The sequence below is a fragment of the Pan troglodytes genome, chromosome 2 (genome assembly GCF_028858775.2).
Source record: "Pan troglodytes isolate AG18354 chromosome 2, NHGRI_mPanTro3-v2.0_pri, whole genome shotgun sequence".
NCBI classification, from domain to species: Eukaryota; Metazoa; Chordata; class Mammalia; order Primates; family Hominidae; genus Pan; species Pan troglodytes.
Window position 1 is genome coordinate 50606232 of NC_086015.1, and position 10824 is coordinate 50617055.

Sequence of the window (10824 nt, forward strand, 5' to 3'; positions counted from 1 at the left end):
GGTTGCAGTGAGCTGAGATTGCGCCACTGCACTTCAGCCTGGGCAACAGAGCAAGACTCTGTCTCAAAAAAAAAAAAAAAAGAAGAAGAAGATAACCTCGTGTAAAGACTTTCAGAGAAGACTACAATATAACATACAATGCTTCACAATACAATGTACATAAACATTAGTTTTATCTTCCTCTTTCTCCCTTTCATATAAAATTTATCTCCTATGCTTAAATTTAAACACTCTTTTTACCATTTTTACTCTCCTTCCAACTATGATGTGATGGGGTAACTAATATGTCATGTGTAAATGTCACGTCATCATAGGGTCCTGCAGGGAACAGAGCTCACCCTATGGAGCCTTAGGAAGAAAGACCATCGTTAGGTTAATAGTAAGGTCCATGCTACCAACCCTGGGGAGGCCTTTCCTGGTCTGGTCAGCCTATGCCAGAAAAGCAGCCAAGTGAAGGCTGGAAACACCGTGTGGCTCGTATAGATACTTCCAGTGTCACAAAACCAACACTACTAAGAGGTGGGAATCAGCTGAAGAAGTGAGTTGGCTCCTCGCACCCCCTAGCTTCTGGCATATGGGCCTTGAACTTGCCTATGAAAGGTCTAAGCACCGTTGAGGAGCTGTCCTGGCATCTCAGCAGTGAACAAAGGCCTCTTCCTCTGATGAGGGATTTCTCAGAGCCCCCATCACAAAGGATAGAGATGGCCCTTCCTGGGGCTGTTTCAATGTCCACAGACTAGATGGCAAGCATGTTTCCTGCCAGCCCTTTCTGACCAATGACTTCTAACTTCTTCTGCTCCCACTCAGTCCCCATACTCAGTCCAGTAGCCCCCTGCCATATGAATGGGATGACTTGCAAAGTTTCATTTGTGAATCTGCCAGGTGGACCAGCTTCCTACTTTCTTGCAGCTGAATCAACTCTCGATGGTTAGGATTCCTGGTTTGCAGGCTGGGTTTTAGTTAGGTGATTTGGTGGAGGGTTTTTACAACCTGGGTTCTTATCTTCCACAGGACAGGCGTCTTTTCATTCCATTTATTCCATTCTCCCCCTGCCCGCTCCCACTACCACATCTAATCAGTCAGCTCTGAGAGCCAAGAGTATATGCCGTGCTGAACGCAATGCTTCAAAATCCACCTGGGCCTTGGCAAACCCTGGAATTTTCTTCCATTGTTTGGGGACAGCCATGGTCAAACATTTAAGCAGCATAAATCTCTCATTTCCAAGAGAAGAGAAAGAAGAAAGGCTCTGTGCAATGACAATAGTAATGGTAATAGAAGCAAAATCTCCATCTATCAGGGCCTCCCGGGGACAGGAGCTTTATTTTCCAAATGTTCTGCCTGTGGGCATTTTACAAGAGACCCTCGGCTATGGCCCCTGCTTCTCCCCTGTCCTCCAAGGACTGCTTCAGCCACACAGCTCTTGCAGCTGCCACTGGCCTAACAGAGCCCACGATAGGAGTCAATGAAACCCTCAACCCAGAAAATGTCCCATGCCCGTTGTATTGGGCTGCCCCAGTAGTAAATGTGATTAGAAAGCAACCACAGCACCAGGATCTACAGTGTCCCCATGACTCACTTCAGAAAGCCCGAGACCCAAGCACTGAAAGGACTTGGAAGCTAGGACCCCTCCATGGCACAGGCACACCCAGTGTCGGGTCTTGTTTATAAATTCCTCTCTCCTCTAAAAGGTGCCAGAGCTCCTTGGAGAAATGGCTGATTCCAGGGCTGGGACAGGGAAAATACAAGATGACACTAAAGCATCTTGTGCCAAAAGTAAAGATGTGCACAAAGAATGATGGGGACACCTCAAAGGGACACAGAAACCAGCTTGAAGTGACTCCCACTGGCCAAATGTGAGACAACTTGAGCATCAGAATTAAAAGTGATATGGCTGGGAGCGGAGGCTCACTCCTGTAATCCCAGCACTTTGGGAGGCCAACATGGGAGGATCACTCAAGTCCAGGAGTTCAAGACCAGCCTAGACAACATGGCAAAAACCCATCTCCACAAAAAATACAAAAATTAGCCGCACATGGTGGCTTGCACCTATAGTCCCAGCTACTCGGGAGGCTGAGATGGGAGGATGGCTTGAGCCCAGAAGACGGAGGTTTCAGTGAGCCGAGATCGCACCACTGCACTCCAGCCTGGGTGACAGAGTGAGCTTTGTCTCAAAAAAAAAAAAAAAAGTGATAATGACTTACAAGCTATTAAATGAAATAATAATTTATAAGTTCATACTGATAGTAAATTGATATCTAGGTAAAGAGATCAATAGGCTGATGGTTGAGAAGAGGAAACTTCTCTACTGTAGGATGTCAACTAATAAATGAAGAGGGAAAGATGGAGTTAGAAAATTACATGTGTGGACAGGTACAGTGGCTCATGCCTGTAATCCCAACACTTTGGCAGGCTGAGGCAGGAGGATCACTTGAGGCAAGGAGTTTGAGCCCATCCTGGGCAACATAGCAGGATCTTATCTCTACAAGAAAAAAACAAAAAAAACAAAAATTAGCAGGGTGTGGTGGTGCACACATGTAGTCCCAACTACTCCGAAGACTGAGGCGGGAGGATCCCTTGAGCCCAGGAGTTCAAGGCTGCAGTGAGCTATGATAGTGCCACTGCACTCCAGCCTAGGTGACAGAGTAAGATCTCATCTCTAAAAAATAATAAGTTAAAAATAAAGGAAAGTTGCCAGGTGTGGTGGCTCACGCCTGTAATCCCAGCATTTTGGGAGACTGAGGCAGGTGGATCACGAGGTCAGGAGATTGAGACCATCCTGGCTAACACAGTGAAACCCCGTCTCTACTAAAAAATACAAAAAATTAGCCGGGCGTGGTGGCGGGCGCCTGTAGTCCCAGCTACTGGGGAGGCTGAGGCAGGAGAATGGCATGAACCTGGGAAGCGGAGCTTGCAGTGAGCCGAGATCGAGCCACTGCACTCCAGCCCGGGTGACAGAGCGAGACTCTGTCTCAAAAAAAATAAATAAAATAAAATAAAGGAAAGTTACATTTGTAACCATCATAATAAAAATTGGTGGTGGCAAGAATCATCAGTGGATGCTAAAACTAGAGTCTGAAAGTTTGACGGGCAACAAGATGTTTGCTGAGTCTCACAGCATCTCCCCACAAGATGCTTATTCATTGTGAAGGGAGAAATAGTCACTTTACAGTGAGAAAACTGGTAGATTCCACCTTGATCAAGTGATCAATGTTGACACCAATATAGGAACAAATGGCTATCTTACGCCTCCTGTGAGGATGCCCCAATGGGAAACATCATCACTTCAGTGGCACTCACACCCAAAATCCACAGGCTGAGTCTAGTAATGATGAAACATCAACCAAAACCAAATTAAGAGGCATCCTACAAAGTGCTGGCCTGTGATCTTTAAAAATGTCAGTGTCACAAAAGAAAAAAAAGGCCGGGCATGGTGGCTCATGCCTGTAATCCCAGCACTTTGGGAGGCTGAGGCGGGTGGATCACGAGGTCAGGAGTTCGAGACCAGCCTAACCAACATGGTGAAACCCCATCTCTACTAAAAATACAAAAATTAGCCAGGCATGGTGGTGTGCGCCTGTACTCTCAGCTACTTGGGAGGCTGAGGCAGGAGCATTGCTTGAACCCGGCAGGCGGAGGTTGTGGTGAGCTGAGATCGTGCCATTGCACTCCAGCCTGGGCAATAAGAGCGAAACTCCATCTGAAAAAAAAAAAGAAAAAGAAAAAGAAAAGAAAAAAAAGGTGCTGAGGAAGTGTGCTAAGCTAAAAGTGGCTAAAGAGACATGACGAGTGAATGTTGTGTGTGATCTGGGATTGAATCCTAGGAAAAAGAATTGCTATAAGTTGCATCAAATCTGAAAAGTATTTGTATATTAGATAACATTTGTTAAAATTCCTAATTTTGATCACCATATGGTAGTTATATAAGTTATGACAGTGAAAGAGATCTGGCCTAAATTTCTGGGAGAAATTTATTTTACAGTTTAAATGATAATACCCCTTCCCAAAACTAAACCTCTTTTGTAAAACTCATGAAAGGCTACCAGATTACAAGAGGATCCTGAATTCTTCTAAGATAGTTAAATAATTACAAGCCATTATTCTAGAGGTTCTTAAGAAATACACAATGAAGAATTTCATGGTAAAAAGGCATGTTGTTTGCAACTTACCTTCAAACGACTCAAAAACAGAACTAGATGGATAGATAGGTGGTGGGTATAGCAAGAGACAGAGAAAGAGTCAGGAAATGCTACAGCAACGGTGGCAAAATGACATTTGGTTAATCTTGGTGAAGGATATTCTATGTACTATTCTTGAAACTTTGCTATTAAATGTGAAATTATTTTAAAGTAGCAAGTTTATTAAAAAGCAAAGCAAAACATGACAAGTGAAAAGGAAGATATTAAGTAGGATATATGCAGGGTGGGAATATAAAATGGTACAGACACTCTGGAAAATAGTTTGGCAGTTTCCTAAAACACTAAACATGTGCTTATCATATGACCCAGCAATTGAGCTCTTGGGTGTTTATCCCAAAGAAAGGAAAACTTATGTCCACTAAAAACCTGTACGTGAATGTTCCTAGCAGCTTTATTGGTAATACTCAAAAACTTGAAACAACCAAAACATCCTTCGACAGGTGACTGGTTAAACAAACTGGTATATTCGCACCATGGAATACTACTGAGCAATAAAAAGGAACAAGTTATTCGTATATGCAACGGTTTGGATGAATCTCAAGGAAATTATGCTGAGTACAAAAAGCCAAGCTCAAAAAAGGTCACACACAGTAGTATTCTATTTATATAACGTTCTCAAAATGTTACAGAGCACAGATTTGTAGTTTTTGTGCTCTGAAACTACTATTAGAGGATGTGGAGAAAGGAAGGGAGGGAAGAGGATATGACTCTAAAAGGGCAATCAGAGGGACCTTTGTGATGGAATGGGCCTGTAGCTTGACTGCAATAGATACACAAATCTACACGTACTGCAACTGCATTTGCAAATCTCATAACAGTGAGAAAATTATGACAGTGAAAGAGATCTGGCCTAACCAATTCCATCTTGCCTTTATCCTTCAAACTGCCCTTGTTCATTCCTGGACATGGGCCAAGCTAACTGTGGGAGAAATTTAGTTTACAGTTTAAATGATAATACCCCTTCCCAAAACTAAACCTCTTTTGTAAAACTCATGAAAGGCTACCACATTACAAGAGGAGCCTGAATTCTTCTAAGATAGTTAAATAATTACAAGCCATTATTCTGGAGGTCACAAGATTTGCAGCTTCTCCAAATACTCCTGTAATTAACATCACTATTGTCGAACCTAACATTGGCCTTTGAGATATCTTTTCAGGCTTTTGCATTCCAGTGACTGGATGGCTCCTCCTGGACTGGCAACTCCTCTGTGGCCCCACCCAAAAGCAAACTCAGCACACCAGGACCATTTTCCACACCTCTTTAATTGCATCCCCTACCAATCAGTATTCCTCCTTTCTTATCCCCCTGCCCATAAAAATATCCTTGAAAATCCTTGAAAATCCCTAGCCTCCAAATTTTGGGGGAGGCTGATTTGAGTAATAATAAAATTCCAGTCTCCCACTTAGCCAGCTCTATGTGTATAAAACTCTTGCAATTAAACTCTGTTGCAATTCCCCTGTCTTGATAAATCAGCTCTATCTAGGCAGCAGGCAAAATGAACCCACCGGTTGGTTACAATATGACCAAGTTGAATAGAGCTATACAGGCACACAAACACACACAAACAAGTGCATGTGAGAAACCCGAAGAAGCCCTACGGATAGTACAAATGTCCATTTCCTGCCCTTGATACTGTGCTATGGTTATGCAAGAAGCTAACACTAGAGGAAGGGTGCACAGGACCTCCCTGTACATTTCTTTGCAACTTCCTGTAAATCAATAACTATTCCAAAACACAAAGTTGAAAACAAACAAACAAAAAAAGCAAGTCTAAGACAAAGCCTGTCTGTACTCCCCTGCTATACCACTGGTGACTCTGCTCCCAAGAGATGTCCTGTGGGGAGTCTATCCTTCAGACTGTCATCTTGTCTTATCTTGTCTCATAACCCCTGTCTTAGTCCATTGTGTGTTGCTATAAAGGAATATCTGAGATTGGTTCATTTATAAAGAAGAGAGGTTTATTTGGCTCATGGTTTTGCAGGTTGTACAAGAAGCATGGTGCCAGCATCCGCATTGGGTGAGGGCCTCTGGCTGCTTCTCATGGTGGAAGGGAGCTGGTGTGTGTAGAGATCACACAGCAAAAGAGAAAGCAAGAGGCGGGGCAAGAGGTAATCAGGCCCTTTTTAACAACCAGCTCTTGTGGAAACATAGAGTGAGAACTCACTCACCTTGGAGAGAGGGCATTAATCTATTCATGAGGGATCTGTCTCTAATACACAAACACCTCCCATTAGGCCCCACCTCCAACACTGAGGATCAAATTTCAACATGAGGTTTTCGGGGGACAATCATCCAAATTATAGCAACTCTCAAAACTTTGTATGGGATCTCATCCCCCTTCTTCATGTATCTTAGCAGTAGGAACAGATGGTGGAAGTACAAGGGCAGAGACACACAAGAGTCTGGGTGTAGCCTTTAAGCACAGGATCAACTCTAAATGCTGGAGCTCACATTGGATTACGACTTTGAAGTCAGGCTACTGGATTCAAAGGCCAATCTGTCACCATTCACAAAATCTTAGATACAGTGCTTACCCATTTGTGTTTCAGTTTTCTTATCTATGAAATGAGGATGATAATAGTACCCATATCATAGGATTATTCTGTGTGTGTGAGGTGTGCATGTATATGTAGCTTAGAACAGTACCAGACACCTAGAAAGAGTTAGTATTAGTTGTTATTTATAATACTCATAAAAACAACTGCTTAATATTATTATATCTCTCTACAAGTTTTAACATTCCTATTTTACAATGAAGAAGCTGGGTCTTGGCAAAACTAATTAACTAGCATGGGCCCGCTAGTCACATGTTCATGCCCTTTTCAATATGCCTATTTGAACATAGTTCATGCCCTTTTCAATATGCCTATTTGATTAAGTCTCTATGGATACCTTACTAGCAAAAGAAGAAAAAAAGTCCAGAAAGCAGAGAAAAGGACAAAGAATAAATTCTAGGCTGGGTGCTGTGGCTCACTCCTGTAATCCCAGCACTTTGGGAGGCCGAGGCGGGTGGATCATGAGGTCAGGAGTTCAGGACCAGCCTGGCCAAGATGGTGAAACCCCGTCTCTACTAAAAATACAAAAATTAGCTGGGTGTCGTAGTGGGCGCTTGTAATCCCAGTTACTCAGGAGGCTGAGGCAGAGAATTGCTTGAACCTGGGAGGCGGAGCTTGCAGTGAGCCAAGATCGTGCCACTGCACTCCAGCCTGGGCAACAGAGCAAGGCTCCATCTCAAAAAAAAAAAAAAAGAATAAATTCTATCTCAGGAAGAAAGATTGTACAGTTGACATTCAACAACACAGGAGTTGGGGTGCTGATGGCCCATGCAGTCGAAATCTGCCTATAACATTTGACTCCCCCAAAACTCAACTACTACAAGTGTACCATTGGCCCAAAGCCTTACTGGTAACATAAACAGTATATTAGCACATATTTTGTGTGTTATGTGTATTATATACTACATTATTACAATAAAATAGAGAAAAAATGTTATTAAGAAAATCATAAATAAGATAAAATTTATTGGCAAGGCATGATGGCTCATGCCTATAATCCCAACACTATAGAAGGCCAAGATAGGAAGATCACATGAGGCCAGGAGTTCAAAACCAGCCTGACCAACATAGCAAGACCCCATCTCTACAAAGAATACAAAAATTAGCTGGGCATAATGGCACATGCCTGTTGTCCCAGCTAGTCAAGAAGCTGAGACAGGAGGATTGTTTGAACCCAGGAGTTCAAGGCTGCAGTCAGCCATGTTCATGCCACTGCACTCCAGCCCGGGCAATAGAATGAGAATTTTTTTTTAATCTTTATAAAATAAAATGTCTTCATAAAAAACAATAAATTTTTAAAAATTAAATTAATGAAATACAATAAAATATATATATTTGCTATTTATTAAGTGGAAATGGATCATCATGAATGTCTTCATCCTCACTGCCTTCATAATGAGTAGGCTAAGGAGGAGGAGAAAGAGGAAGAAATGGTTGGTTTTGCTGTCTAAGGGGTGGCAGAGACGGAAGAAAATCTATGTGTAAGTGAACCTGCACAGTTCAAACCCAAGTTGTTCAAGGGCACACTGTAAAAAACCATCTCAAGTGACTTAAACTATAAAGTAAGTTAATTTTCATACTTACCATGAACGTCCAAGTTTGGGAGCCTCGGGGGCTGGTGAATTCAGTGGCTCAGCAATGTCATCACTAACGTGGGTTTTTCTGTCTCTCTGCTCTGCCAGTTTTAGCGATGGTTTAGCTCCCACTGCGGTCCCAACATGACTGCACTATTTCCACACAACAAAATCCAAAGGAGAAGGAAGACTACTCCCAACATGTGTTTTTTAAGAAAGGGAAATCTTAGCCAGCGCCTTAGTTTGAGTTGTGTCACCAGCCCATGGACTGTCATGACTGGCTCAGTGAAGCATCTGGCTGTGTGGAGAAGGGTGGGTTACCCAAGCAAAACTGAGGTTGAGTCACAGGAAAGAAGTGGACAGTGGCTCTTGGGTAGTAACCAGTATCCTCCTCCCACCATGAAAAGCACCCTTCTCCTTTGACACTCCCTTATCAACAGGCAAAATAGTAGTCAATTTTAAAACTAAGCAACAATACAAATCTATTTTATTTATTTATTTATTTATTTATTTATTTATTTATTGAGACAGAGTCTCACTCTGTCGCCCAGGCTGGAGTGCAGTGGCGCAATCTCAGCTCACTGCAACCTCTGCCTCCCAGGTTCAAGCAATTCTCCTGCCTCAGCCTCCTGAGTAGCTGAGATTATAGGCACCCACCACCACGCCCAGCTAATTTTTGTATTTTTGTAGAGATGGAGTTTTGCCATGGCAACAACACAAATCTTACAAAGGTTCAGCCAGAGCATACTTAGTTTTTGACAATTATATTTGATATATGTGTGTATCGGTCAGAAAGGCTGGTTTATGATGCCATAATAGGCAATACCAAGTTTTCTGAAACATACAACTGTGGCAGTTTATTTTTTGTTCCCGAAACTTGCAGTCAACGTTTCAGGGCCATCCAAGGTCTTACTCAGTCCCAGGCTTATGCAATCTTCCAGCAACCTGAGGCTTTGGGGTTCACAGCAGTAGGAGGAGCAAGCATGGAAAATCTCACACCAGGGGACAAGTTGCCTCCTTTCCAGGCCTTTGCTAGAACCAGTCCCATGGCTCTGTACGGAATTCGGGTAAAGCAATCCTCTTTGTGTCCAGAAGAGGGAGGGGAGCCAGAAATGTCCATGAGTACTAGCAAAGGTAACCACATCCCCTGTCCAGGAAGCGTGCCAGGAAGGGACTCCTGTTCCACATGGGTCTGGGCATCAGGGAAGGAACCTTGACACTGCCAGGACTAGCTGGGGAAGAAAAGGGCCTGTCCACTTTGTTTATTACAGCTCCCTCCTCTAGTGGGATGCCTCTCATTAGGTAGGAGCTTGGTTTCCAGTGGGGTAAATAGCTTGAGCTAACCAGAACTATTTGAAATCAAGCCATGAAGTGGCAAATACAAAACTTTGCAAAAATTAAAAAACACACACACACGCAAAGCTAGATGGGAGCTTGCTAAATTGGGAAATGGTCATGCCCTATTATCACCCAGGCCCCTCCCAAGCTGTGAGATCTTTAAGTACAATTTTAAATGCTTCCTAGCCTATAATGTGAACAACGCTAGTGTCAGAGCAGGAAGGACCTGGCGCTAAACATCTCTGCCTCCATCCCTATATGACTGTAAACCCTGAAATGTGAGAGAGCACCTCAGGAACAGGTCCAAGGGAACGACTTTGGCTACGGAGACACAGAATCAGCCACAGCCCACTCCCACCACCACAGAGAAATTTTCTTCTGTCTCTGGAGTCTTCTTAAACTTCTCAGAGAAAGTCTGTGGGTAATATGGATTAAAGACATACTCTAACTCTAAATAAGATACTTGGCTTCAGTCTGAATGAGAAGACCCTTGTAGGAGTCTCTGTCCATTAAATAAATTATAAACAGAATGAAAATTTGGAAATTCAGAAAGTTGTTGATTCAAAATTCAGCTGAACTGGGAAAATTGTAAATGTTTGTGCTTTGAAGTAAACAAATTATGAAGGCTATGAAATTCCTGCTAGTGGATTATGGGTTTTTTTTGTTTCTTTGTTTTTTTGTTTTTTTGATCATTTGTGAGCCCAAGAGGAGTAGCAACACTTAAGCTTAATTTTATAAGCTTTTTCCTGGAGGACTTGCTAATGGCTTCAATACAGTTTAAGGAATCTAATGTAATGAAAAAGACTTTCTCAGCATTTAACATGTCATTGAATAAACAAAAACAAAACAACCCAATCCTTCAAGATGATCTTCTACCTATTAAATATTCAGTTTCACTGTTAATTTTTTAAAGAGGAAATGGGAATTTAAACTTACAGTAGAAATATTTAAACAACATGTTTATCCTCTTCTGTCTGCTTGTGTATAACATTTATCAGCAGAAAAAATCAAAAAGCAAAGTGGGTATTTGTGTTGCCTTTAATTATATTCCAGTGATATCAGTGTTGCCCTTAGTATCAACACTGTGACTCCTGTGACCTAAGTCAGAAGCAGGCTTATTAGTGGCAAAGCAGGGTGTGATCATGACCTGAACTGGGTCT